This window comes from Balaenoptera borealis (genome assembly GCF_965194805.1).
Source record: "Balaenoptera borealis genome assembly, chromosome: 20".
NCBI classification, from domain to species: Eukaryota; Metazoa; Chordata; class Mammalia; order Artiodactyla; family Balaenopteridae; genus Balaenoptera; species Balaenoptera borealis.
In genome coordinates this window covers 57,318,295-57,344,458 of record NC_138879.1, presented here as the reverse complement: position 1 = coordinate 57,344,458, position 26,164 = coordinate 57,318,295, and the positions used below count along the sequence as shown (strand labels likewise).

The 26,164-nt window shown below is 40.8% G+C and overlaps 1 protein-coding gene across 2 annotated transcripts in view; it reads left to right on the top strand.

Moving 5' to 3' along the window:
- Positions 1-26,164, top strand: part of LOC309618894 (heparan sulfate glucosamine 3-O-sulfotransferase 3A1) — a 296,024-nt gene that overhangs the window by 137,303 nt on the left and 132,557 nt on the right. The window contains exons 2-4 of one of the 2 annotated variants that reach the window (XM_082373369.1): positions 13,408-13,577; positions 22,431-22,539; positions 24,257-24,378. The gene's annotated coding sequence lies outside the window, so the exon portion shown is untranslated. Of the gene's footprint in view, positions 1-10,537; positions 13,578-22,430; positions 22,540-24,256; positions 24,379-26,164 lie in introns of those variants that run through there. The other variant, XM_082373370.1, reaches the window with a different exon arrangement.

Genomic DNA, 26,164 nt, shown 5'->3' with positions numbered 1-26,164 from the left:
GCCTTCCTGCCCAATGATACCGAATAAATAAGACAACAATTTTTACCATTAATTACAAAGGATATGACTTATGAACATAAGACTTGGACTTGCGTATTTCACTTCAACACGTTGGTGGAAAAAGCTGTTCAAAAGCATGTGCCTTGGGAATTCCCTGGTGGTCCAGTGGTTAGATTTTGGCGCTTTCACTGCCAGGCCCAGGGATCCATTCGTGGTCAGGGAACTAAGATCCCTGTGAGCCATGTGGCGTGTCCAAAAACAAAAACAAAAACAAAAAAGCATGTGCCTTGATATATGACTGTGAGCTCATGGTCTTAATTTCTCATGGGTAATACTATTGTATTTCCCACGGCTTTCCCAAAAATGTTTATTGGAAATTTGCTTTTAAATTATAAAATAAGGGCAAGATTATAGGAAAAAATATTTCATATAGAGGAGAAAACAAAATCCATGATCATACAATTGGAAAATGCTGAGTTAACATATTCCACATTTTTAAGGGCACAACCCAATCCAGAGAAATGTCATTCTTGTTAAGAAACAATTTGGGGGCCATTTTGCACCAGAATCCCTGAGAACATAACTCCTCATCCCACTGAAAAAGGGTATGGTTAGTCTAACATCATAAATTGGAAACATGTTTAAATAAAAAGAGAGATGAACTGCCATGATAAAGTGCTTATAATAAAAGAAGTAATCTATAAACTATTGAAGTTAATAAGCAGATTTATCAAATTACTAGATACAAGGGCAATATACAAAAATCTAGTATATTTCTATATGTCATCAACAAACAAGTAAAAAACAGAAGAAAAATTCTGATATAATTTACAAGAGTGTCAAAAAGACATGAACCATCTTGGAGTCAATCCACCATATATGTGTAATTTTCTCTATGCTGAGAACTATAGAACCACACTGTCCAATACAGTAGTCACTTGTCACATATATCTATTGAACCCTTGAAATGTGGCTAGTTCAGTCAGTTGCATTTGTGGTTTGCATTGTGTTTCTACTGGACAATGCTATATATAACATTGCTGAAGTAAATTAAGTTGAAACTAAAGGGAGGGTGTACTACGTTCATGGTTTAGAAGGCACACTATTGTGAATATATCAAATTCATCAATTCTCCCCAAATTGATTTAAGAATTAGGTGCAATCCCAATTAGAATCCCAGGATTTTGTTGTTGTTTTTTTGGGTGTATATTGGGAGGTTTAAACATGAAAGAATCTTGTTTATATTCTCATGGATGTGTTCATCAGAATTATATACTTATTATACACTTAATGATTTTTATACTTTTCTGTATGTATTTTATATTACAATAAAAATGTACATAGCATTTGACCCTTTCATTATACAACTACATTCATACATCTGCATTTATACATGCATATATAATGTCTATATAAATAATATCTGTAAAAATATCTAAAAACTGGTAACGGTATTTGCCTCTTGTGAAAAAAAGGACTGAAGAGATATACTTTTTACCATATGCCCGTTATGCACTCTTTGAATTTTTATTGTCAACAAGTAATGTTATTTTTTCTTGAATTTTCACTAAGTGAACACACATATGTAACCACAATGCTGATCAAGAAACAGAAATTACCACTCTTCCAGAATAGTATCTTAGCATAGTATATACATTACAAGTATCCCAGAATACTATCCTAGCATTGTGTGTGTGTACACACAAAAACACACACAATATTTACAATATTTTCTTTTTTTGAATCTTTGAATTTTATTTATTTTTTTAATACAGCAGGTTCTTATTAGATGTCCATTTCATACATATTAGTGTACATATGTCAATCCCGATCTCCCAATTCATCACACCACCACCCCCCCCCCCCCGCCACTTTCCCCCTCTTGGTGTCCATAGGTTTGTTCTCTACATCTGTGTCTTTATTTTTACTCTGCAAACCGGTTCATCTGTACCATTTTTCCAGGTTCCACATATATGCGTTAATATACAATATGTGTTTTTCTCTTTCTGACTTACTTCACTCTGTTTGACAGTCTCTAGATCCATCCACGTCTCTACAAATGACCCAATTTCGTTCCTTTTTTATGGCTGCGTAATATTCCATTGTATATATGTACCACAACTTCTTTATCCATTCGTCTGTCGATGGGCATTTAGGTTGCTTCCATGACCTGGCTATTGTAAAGAGTGCTGCAATGAACATTGGGGTGCATGTGTCTTTTTGAATTATGGTTTTCTCTGGGTATATGCCCAGGAGTGGGATTGCTGGGTCATATGGTAATTCTATTTTTAGTTTTTTAAGGAACGTCCATACTGTTCTCCATAGTGGCTGTATCAATTTACATTCCCACCAGTAGTGAAGAGGGTTCCCTTTTCTCCACACCCTCTCCAGCATTTGTTGTTTGTAGATTTTCTGATGATGCCCATTCTAACTGGTGTGAGGTGATACCTCATTGTAGTTTTGATTTGCATTTCTTTAATAATTAGTGATGTTGAGCAGCTTTTCATGTGCTTCTTGGCCATCTGCAGGTCTTCTTTGGAGAAATGTCTTTTTAGGTCTTCTGCCCATATTTTGACTGGGTTGTTTGTTTTTTCAATATTGAGTTTCATGAGCTGTTTATATATTTTGGAGATTAATCCTTTGTCCGTTGATTCATTTGCAAATATTTTCTCCCATTCTGAGGGTTGTCTTTTCATCTTGTTTATGGTTTCCTTTGCTTTGCAAAAGCTTTGAAGTTTCACTAGGTCCCATTTGTTTATTTTTGTTTTTATTTCCATTACTCTAGGAGGTGGATCAAAAAAGATCTTGCTGTGATTTATGTCAAAGAGTGTTCTTCCTATGTTTTCCTCTAAGACTTTTATAGTGTCCAGTCTTACATTTAGGTCTCTAATCGATTTTGAGTTTATTTTTGTGTATGGTGTTAGGGAGTGTTCTAAGTTCATTCTTTTACATGTAAGTGTCCAGTTTTCCCAGCACCACTTATTGAAGAGACTGTCTTTTCTCCATTGAATATCCTTGCCTCCTTTGTCATAGATTAGTTGACCATAGGTGTGTGGGTTTATCTCTGGGGTTTCTATCCCGTTCCATTGATCTATATTTCTGTTTTTGTGCCAGCACCATACTGTCTTTATTACTGTAGCTTTGTAGTATAGTCTGAGGTCAGGGAGTCTGATTCCTCCAGCTCCATTTTTTCCCCTCAAGACTGCTTTGGCTATTCGGGGTCTTTTGTGTCTCCATACAAATTTTAAGATTTTTTTGTTCTAGTTCTGTAAAAAATGCCATTGGTAATTTGATAGGGACTGCATTGCATCTGTAGATTGCTTTGGCTAGTAGAGTCATTTTCACAATATTGATTCTTCCAGTCCAAGAACATGGTATATCTCTCCATCTGTTTGTATTATCTTTAATTTCTTTCATCAGTGTCTTATAGTTTTCTGCATACAGGTCTTTTGTCTCCCTAGGTAGGTTTATTCCTAGGTATTTTTTTCTTTTTATTGCAATGGTGAACGAGATTGTTTCCTTAATTTCTCTTTCTGAACTTTCGTTGTTAGTATATAGGAATGCAAGTGATTTCTGTGTGTTAATTTTGTATCCTGCAACTTTACCAAATTCATTGATTAGCTCTTGTAGTTTTCTGGTAGCATTTTTAGGATTCTCTACGTATAGTATCATGTCATCTACAAACAGTGACAGTTTTACTTCTTCTTTTCCAATTTGTATTCCTTTTATTTCTTTTTCTTCTCTGATTGCCATGGCTAGGACTTCCAAAACTATGTTGAATAATAGTGGCAAGAGTGGACATCCTTGTCTTGTTCCTGACCTTAGAGGAAATGCTTTCAGTTTTTCACCATTGAGAATGATGTTTGCTGTGGGTTTGTCATATATGGCCTTTATTATGTTGAGGTAGGTTCCCTCTATGCCCACTTTCTGTAGAGTTTTTATCATAAATGGTGTTGAATTTCGTCAAAAGCTTTTTCTGCATCTACTGAGATCATCATATGGTTTTTCTTCTTCAATTTGTTAATATGGTGTATCACATTGATTGATTTGTGTATATTGAAGAATCCTTGCATCCCTGGGATAAATCCCACTTGATCATGATGTATGATCCTTTTAATGTGTTGTTGGATTCTGTTGGCTATTATTTTCTTGAGGAATTTTGCATCTATATTCATCCGGGATATTGGTCTGTAATTTTCTTTTTTTTGTAGTATCTTTGTCTGGTTTTGGTATTAGAGTGATGGTGGCCTCATAGAATGAGTTTCGGAGTGTTCTTTCCTCTGCAGTTTTTTGGAAGAGTTTGAGAAGGATGGGTGTTAGCTCTTCTCTAAATGTTTGATAGAATTCACCTGTGAAGCCATCTGGTCCTGGACTTTTGTTTGATGGAATATTTTTAATCACAGTTTCAATTTCATTACTTGTGATTGGTCTGTTCATATTTTCTCTTTCTTCCTGGTTCAGTTTTGGAAGGTTATACCTTTCTAAGAATTTGTCCATTTCTTCCAGGTTGTCCATTTTATTGGCATAGAGTTGCTTGTAGTAGACTCTTAGGATGCTTTGTATTTCTGCGGTGTCCATTGTAACTTCTCGTTTTTCATTTCTAATTTTACTGATTTGAGTCCTCTCCCTCTTTTTCCTGATGAGTCTGGCTAATGATTTATCAATTTTGTTTATCTTCTCAAAGAACCAGCTTTTAGTTTTATTGATCTTTGCTATTGTTTTCTTTGTTGCTATTTCATTTATTTCTGCTCTGATCTTTATGATTTCTTTCCTTCTACTAACTTTGGGTTTTGTTTGTTCTTCTTTCTGTAGTTCCTTTAGGTGTAAGGTTAGATTGTTTATTTGAGATTTTTCTTGTTTCTTGAGGTAGGCTTGTATTGCTATAAACTTCCCTCTTAGAACTGCTTTTGCTGCATCCCATAGGTTTTGGATCATCGTGTTTTCATTGTCATTTGTCTCTAGGTATTTTTTGACTTCCTCTTGGTTTCTTCAGTGATCTCTTGGTTATTTAGTAATGTGTTGTTTAGCCTCCATGTGTTTGTGTTTTTTACATTTTCCCCCTGTAATTGATTTCTAATCTCATAGTGCTGTGGTCAGAAAAGATGCTTGATATGATTTCAATTTTCTTAAATTTACCGAGGCTTGATTTGTGACCCAGGATGTGATCTGTCCTGGAGAATGTTCCGTGTGCACTTGAGAAGAAAGTGTAATCTGCTGTTTTTGGATGGAATGTCCTATAAATATAAATTAAATCTATCTGGTCTATTGTGTCATTTAAAGCTTGTGTTTCCTTATTAGTTTTCTGTTTGGATGATCTGTCCAGTGGTGTAAGTGAGGTGTTAAGGTCCCCCACTATTATTGTGTTACTGTCGATTTCCTCTTTTACAGCTGTTAGCAGTTGCCTTATGTATTGAGGTGCTCCTATGTTGGGTGCATATATTTAGAATTGTTATATCTTCTTGGATTGATCTCTTGATCATTATGTAGTGTCCTTCCTTGTCTCTTGCAACATTCTTTATTTTAAAGTCTATTTTATCTGATATGAGTATGCTACTCCAGCTTTCTTTTGTTTTCCATTTGCATGGAATATCTTTTTCCATCTCCTCACTTTCAGTCTGAAGTGGGTCTCTTGTAGACAGCATATATATGGGTGTTGTTTTTGTATCCATTCACTGAGCCTGTGTCTTCTGGTTGGAGCATTTAATCCATTCACGTTTAAGGTAATTATCGATATATATGTTCCTATGACCATTTTCTTAATTGTTATGGGTTTGTTTTGTAGGTCCTTTTCTTCTCTTGTGTTTCCCACTTAGAGAAGTTCCTTTAGCATTTGTTGTAGAGCTGGTTTGGTGGTGCTGAATTCTCTTAGCTTTTGCTTGTCTGTAAAGCTTTTGATTTCTCCCTTGAATCTGAATGAGATTCTTGCCGGGTAGAGTAATCTTAGTTGTAGGGTCTTCCCTTTCATCACTTTAAGTGTATCATGCCACTCCCTTCTGGCTTGTAGAGTTTCTGCTGAGAAATCAGCTGTTAACCTTATGGGAGTTCCCTTGTATGTTAATTGTTATTTTTCCCTCGTTGCTTTCAGTAATTTTTCTTTGTCTTTAATTTTAGTCAGTTTGATTACTATGTGTCTCGGCATGTTTCTCCTTGGGTTTATCCTGACTGGGACTCTCTGCGCTTCTGGGACTTGGGTGGCTCTTTCCTTTCCCATGTTAGGGAAGTTTTTGACTATAATCTCTTCAAATATTTTCTCGGGAACTTTCTCTCTCTCTTCTCCTTCTGGGACCCCTCTAATGTGAATGTTGTTGTGTTTAATATTGTCCCAGAGGTCTCTTAAGCTGTCTTCATTTCTTTTCATTCTTTTTTCTTTATTCTGTTCTGCAGCAGTGAATTCCACCATTCTGTCTTCCAGGTCACTTATCCGTTCTTCTGCCTCAGTTATTCTGCTATTGATTCCTTCTAGTGTATTTTTCATTTCAGTTATTGTATTGTTCATCTCTGTTCGTTTGTTCTTTAATTCTTCTAGGTGTTTGTTCTTTAATTCTTCTAGGTCTTTGTTAAACATTTCTTGCATTTTCTTGATCTTTGACTCCATTCTTTTTCCGAGGTCCTGGACCATCTTCACTATCATTATTCTGAATTCTTTTTCTGGAGGGTTCCTATCTCCACTTCATTTAGTTGTTTTTCTGGGGTTTTATCTTGTTGCTTCATCTGGTACATAGCCCTCTGCCTTTTCATCTTGTCTATCTTTCTGTGAATGTGGTTTTTGTTCCACAGGCTGCAGGATTGTAGTTCTTACTTCTGCTGTCTGCCCTCTGGTGGATGAGGCTATCTAAGTGGCTTGTGCAAATTTCCTGATGGGAGGGACTGGTGGTGGGTAGAGTTGGGTGTTGCTCTGGTGGGCAGAGCTCAGTAAAACTTTAATCCGTTTGTCTGCTGATGGGTGGAGCTGGGTTCCCTCCCTTTTGGTTGTTTGGCCTGAGGCGACCCAGCACTGGAGCCTGTAGGCTCTTTGGTGGGGCTAATGGTGGACTCTGGGAGGGCTCGCGCCAAGGAGTACTTCCCAGAACTTCTGCTGCCAGTGTCCTTGTCCCCACGGTGAGCCACAGCCACCCCCCACCTCTGCAGGAAACCCTCCAACACTAGCAGGTAGGTCTGGCTCAGTCTCCCCCGGGGTCACTGCTCCTTCCCCTGGGTCCTGATGCACACACTACTTCGTGTGTGCCCTCCAAGAGTGGAGTCTCTGTTTCCCCCAGTCCTGTTGAAGTCCTGCAATCAAATCCCGCTAGCCTTCAAAGTCCGATTCTCTAGGAATTCCTCCTCCCGTTGCCGGACCCCCAGGTTGGGAAGCCTGACGTGTGGCTCAGAACCTTCACTCCAGTGGGTGGACTTCTGTGGTATAAGTGTTCTCCAGTTTGTGGTCACCCACCCAGCAGTTATGGGATTTGATTTTATTGTGATTGCGCCCCTCCTACCGTCTCATTGTGGCTTCTCCTTTGTCTTTGGATGTGGGGTATCTTTTTTGGTGAGTTCCAGTGTCTTCCTGTCGATGATTGTTCAGCAGTTAGTTGTGATTCTGGTGCTCTCGCAAGAGGGAGTGAGCGCACGTCCTTCTACTTCGCCGTCTTGAACCAACTCTACAATATTTTCTTAATCAATGGAAAGTAAAATACCTTTAACAAGTAGTCTTGTTTCCTTTTGTGCTTGTTTGTGCATGTATACATGTGTGTGCACTGGATGTTGCATTTGCAAAATAGTTTGTAGAAGTAACATGAGGCCTTGGATGACGTTATCTTCTTCTGAAGAATTGTGTTTGCCAGCTGACGGGGAGTGCTATCAATCCTGGATTACCCTGGTCTAGTTTCAAGGACTGACATGAAGTTGTAGAGAAGTTCTTGAGAGGGCTTGTCTATTTCTGGCTCATGCCTCCTCTGTGGATAAAACCAATTTGGATCTAAACCAAAATGAAGGGCTTCAGTAGTAAGACCATCTTGGCAGGCCTGGAATGCCAGTTTCTGTCTCCTTAGTCCCACAAGGCTGTCAAAACCATTGCCTAGCGACTGAGCCTCTGAGCTGCCTTCTTGGGAGTCAACAAACATCCTCAGGTGAAAAGTGGCTCCAACATCTGAGTTCATCCTACTGTAACCCTGGCCTGACAATTCACTCTCTTGTCATCTCTCCATTGATTTCAAGCAGAATTTTTTCTTTAATTTTATCCAGCTTTTCTGGTTGTCCGCAGAAGAGGACTGGTTCCAATCTAATCCTGGCAGTAAAACTCTACAACGTTTTTCAGTCTCATTTAGTTCTTTGAATTTTCTAGTTTTTCCCTAAATATTTACCCTTTGCATTTTCACTTTCTTTCATTTTAGGTTCTACAATATATCACTTCAAACACTCTCTACAAATATCTTCAAATTCTTGTCTCGCTTGAACATTAAACCAAATATATAAAACTGAACTCCAAGTCTTTCCACCAACCAGTCCTTTTTTTTTTTTTTTTTCTGATTTCTAGTCATTACCAGAAATGCCTTAGTTGCCTTGGAAATGGCTACCCTAAATTGGCAGACTGGGCTGGGAGTCACATGTCCAGTTGAATTATAGAAAACAAGTCACATTTTCTTGAACGCTGAAGTGGAAAACAGTTGAGCAGTTCTTCAAAAAGTTAAACATAGGGTTAACATACGACCCAGCAATTCCCCTCCTTGGTGTACACCCCAAAGAATTGAAAACTGGTGCTCAAACAAATGCATGCGCATGAGTGTTCATAGCAACACAATTCACAATAGCCCAAAGATGGAAACAACACAAATGTCAGTCAAACGAAATAGAGTATATCCATACAATTACACAGTATTCATCCATCAAAAAGGAATAAATTATTGATAACCTGCTACAATGTAGATGAACCTCTATAACACCCTGTGCTGAGTGAACAAAGCCAGACACAAAGTATCACAAGTATGATTCCATTTATAGGAAACATCAGGAGAAGGTTAATTTGTAGAGACAGAATGAAGATTGGGGCTTGCAAGGGACTAGGGGAGGGGGAATGGGAAGTAACTGCCTCTGAAGTGTCGGGTTTCCTTTTGGGGAGAGAAAAATGTCTTGGAACTAGACAGAGGTGATGGTTGCACAACCTCAAACATGCATTAAATGCCACTGAATCTGTACTCTTTAAAATGGTCAATGGTTAAATTTATGTTATGGAAATTGTACCTCAATTATAAAAAGAAACAAAAAATGGTAGTCAGACGTCTCTAGGCAGAGTGGGCCTGAGACATTCCTGTGAGACCAAGGAGGACAGTAAACATTTTTGTGTCCTAAACGTGGCTCAGAGCTGGCTGCGGGCAGGCCTTTGTGGTCAGGAAGAGAGAGACCTTCCTGGACTGGATTTCAGGACGAAGCGGGGAATGTGCTAGTTCAGCCATGGGTGTGCAGGAATAAGTAGCAATAATCAAAGAGGAACGAGGGTTGTACATCTCAGCAGAGGCCGGCTGATGAATGCTGATGACCGCGAGCTTGTCTCCTTTCTCACGCTCAGGAAGCCCTCAGAACTTAGATCATTGCCCCCGGGAAGAGTGGAGGCAGAAGGGATCTCAATCAAGCATGTTAAATACAGACTGGACCACGGTTAATTCATAGAGTGACCTCATGTGGGGCTTCCCTCGTGGCGCAGTGGTTAAGAATCCACCTGCCAATGCAGGTCACACGGATTCGAGCCCTGGTCCGGGAAGATCCCACATGCTGCAGAGCAACTGAGCCCGTGCGCCGCAACTATTGAACCTGCGCTCTGTAGCCCGCGAGCCACAACTACTGAGCCCACGAGCCACAACTACTGAAGCCCGCACTCCTAGAGCCCGTGCTCCACAACAAGAGAAGCCACTGCAATGAGAAGCCCGCGCACCGCAACTAAGAGTAGCCCCCACTCGCCGCAACCAGAGAAAGCCCACGTGCAGCAACAAAGACCCAACAAAGCCAAAAAAAAAAAAAAGTGACCTCATGTAGTTCCAGAAATGCCTTAGTTTCCTTGTAAATGGCTACCATAAATTGGCAGACTGGGCCGGGAATCACATGTCCAGTTGAATTATAGAAAACAAGTCACATTTTCTTGAACACTGAAGTCAGCCACGATGGAACGTGAATTTGCTATAAATCTTCTAAGTGTGTTCACCTTTTAAGTATTTCCAACGGCATCTCAGAAGTCCAAGCCTCATCTGGCTGATGATAAACAATGCAGTGGGGAGCTCCTTTGTCCACAAAGCAGGGTATTATCAGAAATCTGTGTTTTGGGAGGTTAAAAGGAGAGGTTCTTGGGTCCCCAGGAGGACAGTTGAGGTTTTGAGTTTGGGAGGTGGTGGGAAATGAAGCCCACGATGATGCAGGAGTTTGGCAGGCTTGCAGCCGGGGTGGGGGACTAGCACATGGAGAGCACCTGCTGCAGGAGGGCTGTCCCAGCCTGGAGGGCACCCTCCACCCAAATGCACAGACCCCTCCTCGAGGTCAGCTGTTCTGCTGCCTTTGGTGCTCCCTCATTGATTGCTACCAGTCTGTGAGTAGGGGTTAAGCCCTCAAAGAACAGGCTGGACTTACCGATAGAAACAACCTGGACCTGGGAAGGGGGACAACCCCCGTTTACACCTGGGTAACCAGCCTTATCTCTTCCGACTCACTTTCCATCTAAGTTTCTGCAACACAACTTCTTTCCATTCCTACACCATGGTGTTCTTCTGCTTTGAATGTTCAATCATCACTCCAGTATCTTTGTTTATCTAATTTCTACCCATTCTGTAGATCCCAGGGGAGTTGCCACTTTCTCCGAGAAGTCTCCACTGATTTCTCAAACCTGTGTTACACACCTCTCTGTTAGACCTGGCAAACCACACATTTACTCCACCCTAGCCCTTGTCATTTTGATCGTAATTCAATGATCTGACTTTCCCCATGGAAACTTTCTCTGTAAAAGACCAGATAGTAAATATTTTAGAGTTTGTGGGCCACTGGTGGTTTGGCATGCTCTTTTTCATTTTAACTCTTGTATTTTATTTTTCTTAGTTGTTTTTAACCTTTTAAAATAGGAAAACCCATTTTTAGTTCACTGGCAGTACAAAAGCAGGCCATTTGGCCCCTCTGGCTGTAGTCTGCTGACACTTGCTCTAGAGGGAAACTTCTTAAGGATGGAGGTCATATCTTGTTTTGCTTTGCCTCCCAGTATAGGCACCTTCCCTGCAAGGATGCTCAAAATGTAGAATGCTGTTTGTTAAGGCTGACTTTTCCTAAATTATTCTGCTTCCTTGAATCTTTCTCACCTCCTGTAACTTTTTGCCACTTTATATGTTTCACTTTGTTAAACTAATTCCTTCAAGTTCAGCTGCTCCTCCGTCAACATGGTACCTTCAGTTCAAGGCTCTGCAGCAAAGTCAGTGAGGTTTTTCTCTTTTCTTTTTTTTTTTTTTTTTTCAATAAAGATTATAGAAGCATGCACATGGCTGCCTGTTTTCAACATGGAAAAGGTTATTTTGGCATGGCCCGTGCTCGTGAGCTAATGAGTGCTGAGAGGGATTTCTTTGTGAAGGCTCCCCCAACCCCAAGTTGTAAAACTTGGTTTCAGCCAGGAATCTGGTTCTTAAATGGATTGTACATTTCACTTCCTTCTCAGGTTTAAGAGCATATTTGAATAGAGTTTTTAAAGTGGAGATATACTGGATTTACCTCAGACATACGATCCCTCTAGGACTCAAACACAACTACAATTTTTGGGCTTAAAGACAACTATGCTATCTCCTATTATCATTGCATCACCTCACATTTTTGGACACTTTCACATCACCTGAGAAGTAGCCACCTGTCACCTTGATGTGGTGAGAAGGGATAAAGAGGAACACAGTCACAGAACTGTGGTCTCATTAAAACAATGTATGACTCCTAGCACAATATTGCCATACAAGGCCGTAAAAATCCCTCATACCATTTTTACAAATACTCTACATCAGGCATTGAATCAAAGTAAGAAACAACAACAAAATACACACCTATAAAAGCAGGCTGTGGGTGATGAGAGATTAGTCAGTAGGTAAACCCACAGTGCAGCCAAAAACACTTGCTGCCCTTCTTTGTAGCTGGTTGGAGACTCTTTCTTTCCGGCCCATCTGTACTGTTTTTACAGCAGTCTTCATACTTAGAGAGTGAGAGCATGCTTCTTATTGCTACAAACAGCGCCCATAAATGTTGGAGCCAAGTGTGTCTAAACATTACAGCATATTAAACACCTTTAAGTATGATCCATAACCTTGTAATTGGTACCAAAATAACAAGACTTGTATTTTAAATGGGAATTTGACTCTGTGATTGCTGTTGTCAATCTGTTCCACGAGCATGCAGCTGGGAAAGTGGGTCAGGAGAAAAGAATGGATGTGACTGAGGCAAGGCACCTTGAACTCTTAGACTCTAAAGATCATCTGGGCTGATGCCCTTCTTTGATTGATGAGGAAACCGAGGCCAAGAGGGCTCTCTGACTCTCTCAAGGATTCCCGACTCCCTCTGCCATGCTCTTTCCATTTAACAAAATGCTTTTCTAAAAAAAGAACTTTTCTTGGTATAAATAGTAATTGCATTCATTTGGAAATGACACAGGTTCATGGCAATGTATCTCTGCTGGTACAGGAATAGGATCAATGAGATTCGGCTTTTGTCTTCGATGGGCAGCCCCCGAAACTTCTGTCTTTCCAAATACATCTTTCTGACTCTGTTCCGGGTCTCCACACCTTCACTGTCAGAATCGTTTCTTTAATTGTGATCTCCACAAGCCTTGGCTAGGATGAACTATGTTATTAACAGGAATCGTGAGGTGTTAGAAAGAACGCAGGCCTTGGAATTAGACGTGGGTGGTTTACATTCCAACCTTGATGCCTGCTGGACGCATGATTTTGAGCAAGTCACTAAGCCCGCTCACCCATGTTCATTCAGACACTTATGTGGAGTCCACTCTGTACCAGTTTCCTTATTTGGAAATGAGAACAAACCCTAGCTGTTGGAGCTGTGAGGATTACATGAAATAACATTCAGAGATACCACCTTAGTGTTTTCCACATAGCAGACAGTTAACTCTAATGATAAATATCAAGGGATGTAAACAGTGATGTGTTACAGTGTATCTAATTATCATACATACAATTTAACTCTGCTGCTGATGGGGATGGCAACGCTGTCTCTGAATTCACCACCAAGATAAAGCCCGAGACCCTTGGCTTAGATCTCTTCGTGACTGATGGAAGTCAGGACACACAATGTTCCAATGCTGATATTTATTTGGGAGAGTCAGGTTCTGATTTACCAGTGTCTTGTGAAGGAGAATTGATCATTGAAAGCCTTAATGTTTTTGTTTTGTTTTGCCTTTTAATCTCCATCCAGGCTTGTGATTGAAAAATGCTTTCAGGACCCTTGTTTTTCTGGCCAGCAAAAATTTAAGAAAATGATTTTCATGTGGGGAACATACAAGAAAAAAATCGATGTGTTTTCTTCAACGCCTGTTTTCATTAAATAAGGGGAAGGAAACGAAAGAATTCTTTAACACTTATCAAGTAAGTGCAGAAGCATTACCTATGTTATCCCATTGTATCTTTAAACTCAAAGAGGTAGATACTGTAGCCCCTGTTTGGGACATCTTCTCTACGATTTTAACTTTGACGAAATAAGATTTTCTCTTAGAATTAAACTTTTAATGAATAAATACAGGACTCAAGTAGAATTATGAAAAGTCACAAGAAAAAGGTAGACTAGTGTTTAGACCAGTACAATATGGGTCATGTTAATGTTATTGACGTTCTTACTAAAGAACAATGTCCTTGGGTAAAGGTACAGGTCAGCCATGGAAATCCAGAAAAAAGAGTGACACAGAGATAAACAAGAGCTGTCAGAGAAAAAGAAGAAACTCAGTCAATGAATTTGGAGGAGGCTTGGTCCATCGCCAGGTTTTCCATTTTGTGGGGATGTACACCTGAGGCTATATTAGCTTGATTCCATCAAGCACCCAACCTGCTTCTCTTTTTCTGATTTCATGCTCAACAAACAAACCCCTAGTTGTAATTTGACTTCCATGTGGGTTTGCCTACAGGAAAAGAAAGTTGCTGGTCAAGCAGCTATGAGGATTCTGGTCCAAGTCTTATTTATCTTCGGAAATTAATAAAATGGCTTTCTGGTTTTATATGTTAGTCTTGTGATTGGTTAATATAAACAGATCCTCCTGACATAATCAGGTTTCTGAATCTGCCAAGAAGAGACCCACAACTTAGATGGGAGTGTATTTATCAGGTAGTTCATGCCAACTTATATGATCTCACTGGAATAAATACCCTACCTGCTCTGTTTAAGAACTATTTTATGAGACTGATCTCCTGCCAATAACAATGATAAATGTTGTACAAAATATAAGCATAAACTGTGTGAAAGGGTTCCAAAGATGGCAGAAACTGGAAGGGACATGAAATGTGAAAGTGGAGAAGAAAACTAAGTGAGCTTATATCAAAATGCTCTTTCTCCTGAGGGCACTTCCCACTTTTCATCTGCACACAGAAATAGAATACAAGGCGAAAATGGTAATGTAACTGAACTGGAAAACAAACAAACATCAACAACAAAAAACAGAATCCAGAGTTCAGGGCTGACACAGCTCTTGTAAATGGAAAGGAAAGTCTCTCTAAAGATGAGAGATATAGAGCCAGGAGCCCTAACATTTGCATAAAAATTCCCCTCACCGAACATATATACAATGGAATATTACTCAGCCATAAAAAGCAATGAAGTGGGGTCATTTGTAGAGATGTGGATGGACCTAGAGATTGTCATACAGAGTGAAGTAAGTCAGAAAGAGAAAAACAAATATCGTATATTAACGCATATGTGTGGAATCTAGAAAAATGGTACAGATGAACCAGCTTGCAAGGCAGAAATAGAGACACAGATGTAGAGAACAAACGTATGGACACCAAAGGGAGGGGAGGTGGTGGGATGAATTGGGAGACTGGGATTGACATATACACACTAGTATGTATAAAATAGATAACTAATGAGAACCTGCTGTATAGCACAGGGAGCTCCACTTCACTGTACAGTAGAAACTAACACAACACTGTAAAGCAACTATACCCCAATTAAAAAAAAAAATTCCCCTCACCAACTTCTAAACTATTCCTATTGAGGGCAATAGCCCCAAGGAACCCATCAGAGAGTAGCAGTTAGAAAGCTAAATAAATAACCTGATAGAGATTTTAGCAACTGTCTGGTGTTGGAAGGAGAGTTTGGAGTTGAACTCCTGCCAAGTAGAAGGAACTGGTAAATACCATGAGCTTTTTAGTGAAACTTGAAAAGGGCCACACATTAGAAATAAGGATCATGAATTGGGAGATTGGGATTGACGTGTATACGCTAATATGTATAAAATGGATAACTAATAAGAACCTGCTGTATAAAAAAATAAATAAAATTCAAAAATTCAAAAAAAAAAGAAATAAGGATCATATCCCAAGATTAATGACTTTTGATATGAGTGAAATCTATAAGACTAAAGGCAAAATGAATTGTATGTTAGAACTGTACTCTAGTTGATAAAGTTATTCCTACAGTACAGCAGTATGAGTTAATGATTCTGAAAAAAATCGTGCATGAATCCTGGAATTGAACAATTAAGTAAACTGATGGCTGATGGTGGGAGCCAAGTTTTCACTGTTGAAGTGGGAGATTACATATTAACAAGGAGAGGAGATTGGAATGATTAATACGGTAATGGATTAGAGTTGGGGACATCAGTCTTAACTCATGCTTAGCTTAACATTTTTCTCTCAGTAATAGAAGAGTAGCAGTAAAGGATATAGAAGAGTTGAACAGTACAATTAACCAACATGGGCTCAATGATATCTACAGGCTGCTACTCCCTGTATTTTCATTATTTAGAGTATTTGTGTACTTGCAAGCAACTACTTGATATAGATGGTTTTGTGGTTTGAAGAAACAGAAAATAAGCACTATTTTGTTCACATCCATCTCTTCTGGGCATGATTGCCAGAAAGACAATGAAGAATTGCTATTGGAATAATGTCCAGCACCACCTCTATGGTGGGCCAAGGAATCTGTGCAGATTATGCTGCATTTAGGAAAAAAAGGGTTTCATATTTTCTATAATACACTATATGTTCTATAAAAAAAATTAGTGTTTGTTTATGTTGGAAGCTGTGTGTAAATCTTCGGTCTTACAGTTAAGAAAACTGTAGGAAGAACGGGGAAGGCTTGGGGCTTCCCTGGAGGTCCAGTGGTTAAGACTCCATGCCTCCACTGCAGGGGATATGGGCTCAATCCCTGGTCAGGGAACTAAGATCCCGCATGCTGCACGGCACGGCTAAAACAAAAAAAACAATGGGGAAGCTTACCTAGACCTCACATGAGAGGAGAGGTTTGAATAAGAAGGGACTTAAAGGGTCAAAACTCACCCTGAACTTGTCTAATGTGTTTTGGAAACTCATAACTGAACTGCTCAGATGAAACAACCTGTGATGTGATTCTCTGCTTAGTAACTCAGACTTTTGGGAAGTACATTGCTGTGGTTGGTATGACCTATGGTTTGCCCTGGAGGAGGAAGGTGATGAAATCTAAGCTAAGATCAACCCTTGTGGACTGCAGGTGTGGGCTCTGAAAGACAAGTAGAGGTTTGAAATAAGAATAAAAGAATGTACCTCTCTCAGAGGGAAGGAAGGCAGGCTCTGGAGACTGAGAACAAGAATATGAACTGAGAGCTACTTCCTAAAGGATATGGCGAAGAGCTTCCTGTCATCCATCCGTCCGTCCGTCCATCCATCCATCCATCCATCCATCCGTCTTCATTCATTGTCTTACCTGGGGCTCTGGACACAATCATATTTCACATCCCGCTCTGCGTTATTGTTTCCTCTGTTGGATAGGGATAGTTATCTTCAACTCTATAATATAATAACATCTGTTATAAACACAAAGAATCGGGAATTCCCTGGTGGTCCAGTGGTTAGGACTCGGTGCTTTCACTACCGGGGCCTGGGTTCAATCCCTGGTCAGGGAACTAAGATCCTGCAAGCCTCGTGGCCAAAAAACAAAACAAAACAAAAACACAAACCCCACAAAGACATGCATGGTTGGGATGGAGGAATTAAGAGTTACAAGAGGGAAGGGAAATACCACTCCACGTTTCCCAATCCCCTGATGCCAGCACAGCAGCAGCAGGACCACCTGAAGGAGGATCACAGTGTCAGGGTTTCAGGTAGCGGCCCGCAGCACAGGGAGTGTTGTCCAAGAGGTAACCTAGAGCAGCGGCAGGGAGTATGCAGCCCGAGAAGCAGCTGCCAGTAGGAGCAAGAAACAGTTTTAAGGCAAATTCCCCTTTCCCAAAATATAGAGGAAGGTAAGCCTAGTATTTGGGTTACACATGGATTATGTCAGATAATATATATTCTGCACATAGTAAGCACTGGATATATGGTAGCTATTAAAATAATAATAATAAATCTAAACGAATTCCACCTGGAACTATTTATCTGTGGAGGAATCTGGACAGAGGTATGGCAGATCCAGGGGCCTCTGGGAATGAAGTAACATTATTTAAAACATCAATAAATACTGAAAACATAGAAGCATTGAACACTAGAGCTGGGAAACCTCAAGCGTTATTTTAGGTCAACACTCTCATTTTACAAATGTATAAACTGAGTCCCCAAAGAAGTCAAGTCACTGGCTCAAAATCCCCCCACATATGTAGCAACAGAGCTGGACACACTGACTTCCAATTGACTGGGCTTTTTAAAAAAACATTTTCCAAGAAATCCTCCAAATCTAATATCCATAAATAAATTCAAGAAAATTCCAAATATTGGCTATTCTAGATTTAGCTTAGTGGGGAAATTACTGGCAGACATCTTCCCAGAAAAGTGGAACCATTCAGTGGGAAGGAAAGTGTGTTAGGGTTTCAGCGATAGACATTAACTCTTCAGGGAACGAAAATTCTTCCCCAGAAAATACTGCAAAGGATGCCCGGTTTCGTGGGTGTCCTGAAAACCTGGTTTTCTGTGTTCCGTGTTCATACACTCAGGAAATCTTGCTGAGATGGCAACAAGGGTCGCTAAACCTTCTCCACCCTGCAGAGGTGGAGCCCTTCGGAAGTAGGAGCAAGGAAACAGGACAGAAGCCAGTGTCATGAGGCTTGTGGCCGTGGGATAAGGAGGGAGCTCCAGCACAGCAGGCCCTGAGATCAGCTCCATGCAGAGAAGCTGGACTTGTGTGTTCGTCAAAATCCTCTGTCTCCAGTTGGAACCTTTCAACTGGGACTATCTTTTGTCAGTAAACGTTCATCCTGGGAAACAACTTTACAAATAAAGAAATGCCGTCACTGTGGGGAAGTGATTGACCTCAAGTTTCAGAACCAGGACTAGAATCTAATAATTTTTTATTCCTATACCTTCCTGGAAGATCAAGATGTTATATCATCGTTGTCAATTCCAAGGTCATGAAGATGTGTGATGCCCAAGGTAGTTGTTATGTCTGTGGTCCATCGGGATATTTGCCTTTAGGTCTGGTTCACTAAGTCAACTCTTTGTATAGCAGCAGAGCTGGTTTAACATGTTCTCTCATTATTCCAAATCGTGGTCAACCTCCTAAGGAAGGAGTGACCCAAACTAGTCCACCTCCTAGAGCTAGTTATCCTGATCTACACAGTACCCTTAGAAATGGTGTAGGTCTGAGCTCATGCAGCCTCCCCTAGAGCCTCCGTATGCAAGCCTTGTCTCCCATGATCTCCTGGGTTTTCTTTCTATCGACTGTCTTGCCAGGTCCAGGCCCCTTGACAGGGATCCTTGCTTTAAGTGCTGCCTGGAAACTACCAATTCATGCCAAAGGTTTTTTGTTGGTGGTGGTGGTGGTTTTGCTTTGTTTTGTTTTGTTTTTTAAGGAAACTTTCCTTCTACAACATGAATGTGGGGTCAACGCTTGGAATGCCTGGCCTTTTTTTTTTTTTTAATTTTATTGAAGTCTAGTTGATTTACAAGGTTGTGTTAATTTCTGCTGTACAGAAAAGTGATTCAGATACATATATTCTTTTTCATATTCTTTTCCACTGTTTTCCACTATTCTTATCACAGGACGTTGAATACAGCTCCCCTTGCTCTACAGTAGGACCTTGTTGTCTATTCATCCTCTATTCACTAGTGTGCATCTGCTAATCCCAAACTCCTGATCCTTCCCTCTCCCGCCCCCCTCCCCCCTTGGATGCCAAAGGTTTTATCTTCAGGATATGAACAGCCCAAATTCCAGCAGTAGGTGAAGGAGCTAACAACAGAAACTAAGTCTGAAATGGCATGAGTGTTCAGGTCGAGATGGCAAGTGAGGAATAGAGAAAAGAAGAACTGGAGAGAATTTTTTTTTTTTTTACCTAACAGAGAATAATTTAACTCTAAACAACTTCAGAATACGTAAAAAATTTAAAATACAGCTCAAATTGCTTTCAAAGTCAAAGCCCTAATTCAGAAGTTTACATGTCCTGGGATTTACCTGGCGGTCCAGTGGTTAAGACTCCACACTGCCAGTGCAGGGGGTATGGGTTCGATCCCCAGTCAGGGAACTAAGAGCCCACATGCCTCATGGTGCAGCCAAAAAAAAAAAAAAAAAGAAAAGAAGTTTACATGTCCTGCAATTCCTATAGGAGGGCTCACCATGACCTGTTCTGATTTGTGAGGCAGAAAGAGTAAGGCCCTCTGAGAACTGTACCACTTTTCCGGGGATCGGTAACTGCATTGTGCCTGGGCCCTACATGCTTATGTGTTATCCAGAGAAAAGTCTCCAGGGTTTTCTCCCTGCCATGTCATTATCGCTGTGAGACTAAGGAAAGGCTGTGCTTGCTTCCTTCTTAGGTGGCCACTGCCTCCTTCACACCCAGGATTGTCCAGAATTCAGAGAAATCCCCCCACACTTTGCCTGTGTCCCTTTACCTTCTTAAATCACACTTCAAGAAACTGCTCGCTCCACTATCAAAGGGACAATCCCATCATGCGTATAGGCCGAAGGTCTTCTCCTCCCTCAACCTCCCCCAGCCAGCTGCTCTCTGCAGGATCAAATTTGGATTATATGAGTTATTTTGACATTGCCTTTTTTGGATCCTTTTTTTCCCCAGGGGGGGAATTGAGTGTGGATATTAGTATTGTGTCGTCGGCAGCCAGATGGTCCAGAGACGGGGTGACGGTGACCCACATGGTCTCTGACCTTCAGAAGGAAGTAACTGCTCATTCTCATGGTGCCTGAAATGCCACAGGCATTGGCAGTATTAACAACAGCCTCAGTGCAAAGTGAAAGTGACACATTATAGAGCATAGTGTGTCCTGAGATGTGTGTATATTCATGAGCTAACCAGCAGAGCTGTGGACAGAGAGTCCTGGAGCTGCAGTGGGGCCTCTGGTTTTAGCTCACGTCCCCTCAGCTTACAGAGGAGTAGGAGCTAAGAACCCCTCCCCGGGGACATAAAGTAAGCTACTAGCGGACACAGGACTTGAGGGCAGATTATTGATCTACTGGTATAGCGCTCAGTTTTACCCACACTCTGGATCTCAGTAATCAAAATATAATGCATAATTATTTGGTGTGTATCTGGTATATCTTATAGTACAAATGAATATAAAATCGATGTAAAAAGGACATGAGAATACAAATAAGCAAGCATGAAAATGCAAAAATGGCTATATCACTGCATTAATACATGGAAGAATGTCACTTTTATAAGAGAATCCAGGCTCTAAAAAATTATATGACCTGGGGAGGCATGTGTGTGGCATCCTCAGGCATTTTTACGACTATAACAGCCATCGTGTTATCCTCTGATTGACATCTAAGTTTGGTATGAGATCTGGTGCTAGGAAGAAATTCCCGACTTGGCAGATTTTATTGCTGCTTTAAGTTGCCAAGGATTTTGAGGTTACTGAGTGTGTAGGGGAGGCGAGGTGGTGCCTTTCTTCCCATCCCCTCTCATTTGTTTATTCAACAAATATGTGTTGAGCTCATAGCATGTGTGCAAGGACTTGAAAATGCAACATGGGGTCAGATAATCTGGAATCGCCCCATAATGACACTCAGGAGAGTCTACAAGAGCATTTGAGGCAGGCCACAGAGTTTTAGAAAAAATAAAGTGATTCCTCATCAAAAAACATGTGGAATTCCAAGTGCAACTCATTCACCCATTAGGCATGCTGACATATTTGCTGAGGAGTCTAAAATTTTAGTTGTAAATAAAAAGGCTTTCACAATCTTGGAAAGTCTTGTGAAACCTGTCAAATGAAGGTTTGCTGAGTACCTGGATCAAGGGAAACCATCCTAGGATATAAGAAGACATGGCTCAGTGGACCCAGACGGGAAAGAGGCCGTGCATGTGAAGGCCAGATTCCGAGACGTGCCCCTTGGGAACTGCAGGGTCAGGGAAGCAGTCTGGGATGGCCTTGGGAATCAAGTGGGATTTTAGGTGGGAATGAGCTAGTGGGAAGAAAATTTTGAGCAGAGAAGTCAGTGAGAATCAGCGGAGACCAGTTTTGGTCACGGGGTGAAGAAACCCTGAGTATATTTGCTTTGAACAGAAGGAGACTGCACGGTCTAAACATGCCTCAAGCACCGTGCTGGTCTTTTCTATATACGATCTCAATTTTGGCTACAGTATTGCAAGATAGGGGCCCATGTGATAGACCTGAGGCTCAGAAAATTTAAGTCACTTGCAAAGGGTCATATAATTAGCAGCTTTCAGACCTCAAATACAAATGTAGCTCCTTTCCAGGACACCCCACTGCTAATTAAGATTGGAATGTTCCAGTAGTGGGCCAGGAGGGCTCAAGAGAGGGAAGGGTCGGATGGAGTCACAGTGAGGCTCTACAGCTCAGATGCTCTGCAGAGCAAACCCTTTTATCCCCACTATTTCTGATCGTTCATTTGGGATGGCAAATTGGGTTGGTCCTCTGTAAGCAGTGAATGCTAAGAACTTTTTTAAGCATCTGAACACAAATGAAAGCCTTCCCAAAACACATTAACCTACAGATTCAAAAAGTCCAGCAAACCACGTGCAGGATAAATACACATGTAGGCACATCATGGCCAAACTGCTAAGAAACAGAGAGAGACAGACAGGCTCACACACACACACACACACACACACACACAGACACAGAGAGAGAGAGAAGGTGGGGGAATCTTAAAAGCATCCAGAGAAAAATGGCACATTAGAAACAGGGGAAAACAATAAAATGTAATAGCTAACATTTCATCTGAAGAAGCAATGGAGGTCAGAAGAAAAAGGAAGTATCTTAGAATTTTTTGCCCAGAAAAAATATTCATCAAACATGGAGATGAAATACTCTTGCAGAAAATCTGAACCTGAGAAAATTTATCCCCAGCAGATCTGTACCACAAGAAATGCTAAAGGAAGAAAGAAAGGGAGAAAGAAAACACCACGAGATGGAAGCCTGAGTTGCTGGAAAAGAGACTTGAAAAGGACCAGAGAGGGTAAGCATGTGTGCAAATATGAAACGGCATTTAATAGTCATATAGTCCATATAAATAGTATACGTATATACTTTATTTAAAGTTATATACAAAGAGATATATGTGTTTAAAGGACCAATGACCGTTTAAAGAAAAAATAATAAAAGTGTATTATAAGGTTTTACTCTTATGCATCATTAGGAGGAATGCAAAATGGTGCAGCTGCTGTGGAAAACAGTACAGTGATTCCTCAAAAAATTTAACTTTAAACGACCATGTGATGCAGCAATTCCACTTGAGGGTGTACTCAAAAGTAGTGAAGGCAGAGACACAGGTGCACCCATGTTCACAGCAGCACTGTTCACAACAGCCAAAGGGTGGAAGCAACCCAAGTGTCCATCAGCAATGGATGGATAAACAAAATGTGGTCCACACATACCATGGAATATAATTCAGCCTTCAAAAGGAAGAAAATTCTGATACATGCTACGGCATGGATGAACCTCGAAAACATTATGCTAAGTGAAATCAGCTAGTCACAAAAAGGTAAATACTGTATAATTGCATTTATATGAGATACCAAAATAGCCAAATTAATAGAAATAGCAGAATAGAGATGACCAGGGGCTGGGGGATGGGAGAGTGGGGATTATGGTTTCACGGCTATTGTTTGGGCTGTTTCTGTTTGGGATGATGAAAAAGTTCCAGAGATGGAGGGTGGTGATGGTAAAACAATTCATGCCACTGAATTAATTATACACTTAAAAATGGTTAAAATAGTAAATTTTATGTTGTATGTATTTTAATGCATACACACAAAAATTAATTGCTTGAATTCAGCACATGGTTCCTAGACATGTCATCCCTTTGCCTTCCTCCGGTCATAAGGTAAAATCTGAATGTACTAAAGAGACAGAGTGATCCTCATTGCACAGAAAGCCTCCAAAGCCTACAACGCAGGCCCTGTTATCTGTCCTCACTTCTCTGCTTTCTCTTCCAATTGACTGAAGGAAACTTTGTCTTCTCTTTTCTGAGGCTTTTAGAAATTCCCTTTGTTTAAAAAAAATTTCAGTTTTATTATATTTCTCTACGGACCAGCAGAAACATTGATTACACAAATTTCTATCTTGTGCTGTGTTTTGAACAAAGTATAGCTTACAAATTCTTAAAAGTTTATTCACCATCAGCTTGGAACAACACCCTGAGTAGTCGGTTCCTCAATATGTGAGAGTTTACACATGAAAACACATTTTAAATAACTCTAAATGCATTCCTTTCCATATATCTCAGTGTATTTTTTTTACATCATGTTCAGTTTGGCCTTAAAATGACATTATTAATTTGATGGGAGTAGTGTGGGAATTACTTCATTCATGTGATATAGGTTTAAGGAAAAAAAAACCTCATTGTTTATATTTTTGACAAGAGAATCATGCAAACAACCACCATGGAGAAGAGGTTTCCATAGAAAGCCTGCATGTTCGTATTTTAAAAGCTTTTCCTACCCAGATCATTTGTTAGTGGAAGGTGCTATGGACTGAATTGTGTCCTCCCACCAAATTCATATGTTAAAGTCTTAACCCCCCAGGGTTATGGTGTTTCGAGCTAGGGCCTTTTTGAAATTAATTAAGGTTAAAGAAGATCATAAGTGTAGGACCCTGATCTGATAGGGTTATTGTCTTTATAAGAAGAGGAAGCAAGATTGGAGCTCTCTTTCTTTCTCCACACACTTGCACAGGTGAAGGGAAGGCCATCTGAGGACACAGCACGAAGGCAACCATCTTCAAGCCAAGAAGAGAAGTTTCATCAGAAACTGAATCATGGTAGCACCTTGATCCCGGACTTCCAGCCTCCAGAACTGTAAGAAATTAACTTCTGTTACTTAAGCCACTCGGTCGAAGGTATTTTTTTTATGGTAGCACAAGCTAAGACAGAAAGCATTTCAATAAATAAGAATTTCCAGTTTAAGGATAGTCAATAACTGATAATAGTGATTCAAAAACCTATGCCTGCTTCATAAGGGCTATGAGTTCAAATATACCATGCAGTACTGCTAACATATTTATTTTTAACACATAATACTAATATATATTTCTGTTTACATTTTTAAATGAACTGAGCATAAGAAAATAGCCTTTTCACATGCAGAATACATGAAACATTTTTAAAAAAGAAGTAATCATTTGTGTAACTAAATGATCGAGTTCCGTTGGTTGATTTTGGAATCATGGTTCTTTGGGGGAAAATTCTTTCATTTTGTGATTTCTGCGTCACTTGTCTAGACAAGATCTCTTGAGTGTCATCTTAAGAGCTCTCCATAACATAAATCACACCAAATGGGTAGTAAAAAATGGTAGAAGGTAATAGGCTGATTTGAACCATTCTTCTTTCTGACAGTTCACTGTGATACCTGCTCTGTGATGGTTATAAGTCACAGAGCTCTGGTCTGCTCATCAAAGCTCTCTGCATATACCTCTGGATGTGCTCATGGGCACATCAAGACCCACAAAGCAGCAGAACTGCAGCTGAAATTCGGCCTCTGTACACGGGTACCGAACTGAATCTTGGAGACAGAGTTTTGAGTGAAGTAGAAAAGAATAGCTTTATTGCTTTGCCAGGCAAGGGGGGTCACGGTGCACTAATGCCCTCAAAACTGTGTGTCCCTACCTGGAGGGGGTAGTGAGGAGTTTTATAGTAATTGTTCAAAGAGGAGGGCGTGGTCAGCTCATGGACAGTCTTCTGATTGGTTGGTGGGGAGGTAAGTGGGAGTGAGCGTCATCTACCTTCTGGTTCCAACCAGTCTGGGGTCTACTGCTTGTGGGCAGCACGCAGTTAACTTCTCCCACCTGGTGGGGATTTCAGTATCTGCAAAACAGCTCAAATATACTGTCATGTGTATCCCTTGAGGGGGAACTAGGACGCTGCCCTGAGGCTGCATCACTGTGTCCTGACCGCTCCTCCCTTGTCTCTGCATCCCCCCCCTCCCCTGATTAGCAACTGTTTGAACCTGCCCTTTGGAACTCAGGGAGGGTTATGGAGGCTGAATGAAGCCTATTTCCTATAACCAAGAAAGCGGGGACACAGAAAGGCTTCTGTGCCCAGGAGCCCCACAGGGTCTTGCTTGGTTTCAGAAGCACAGGACAGAGAAGTAGGTGGATGGGGTGCTATGGATGAAAGAGCCTCAGCTCCTGTCCACGTGGGCCCCTCCGCAGGGCGGCTTGAGCATCTTCACGGCATGGCGACTAGTTACAAAAGAGCGAAGGCGGAAGTTGTAGTGTCTGTGATGACGAGTGTCGGAAATCACTCCCTGTCACCGCCACCTATCCTGTTGGTCACGTGAGGCATCTCTGACTGCCACAACAGTATGGGTGCCCGGAAGCACGTGTCACTCGGGGCCACCTTGGAGCCTGGCTCCTGCTCAGGGCGCAGCCGCACGCCGCTTCCTATCGGGGGTCCTGCACGAGCTGCCCTGCTATTCTCTCCTCCTCCTGCCCAGACGCATCTCTTTTCAGGCTACTGCAGGACTTGCAGGAGAGGCTCACGTTTCCTGCTGCTTCTAACCAACAAGATTGTCTATTGTGCCAGAATTCTTTCTCTTACTTACTCACAATTACTCGAAATCCCCCTTAGGCACTGGTTTTCGATG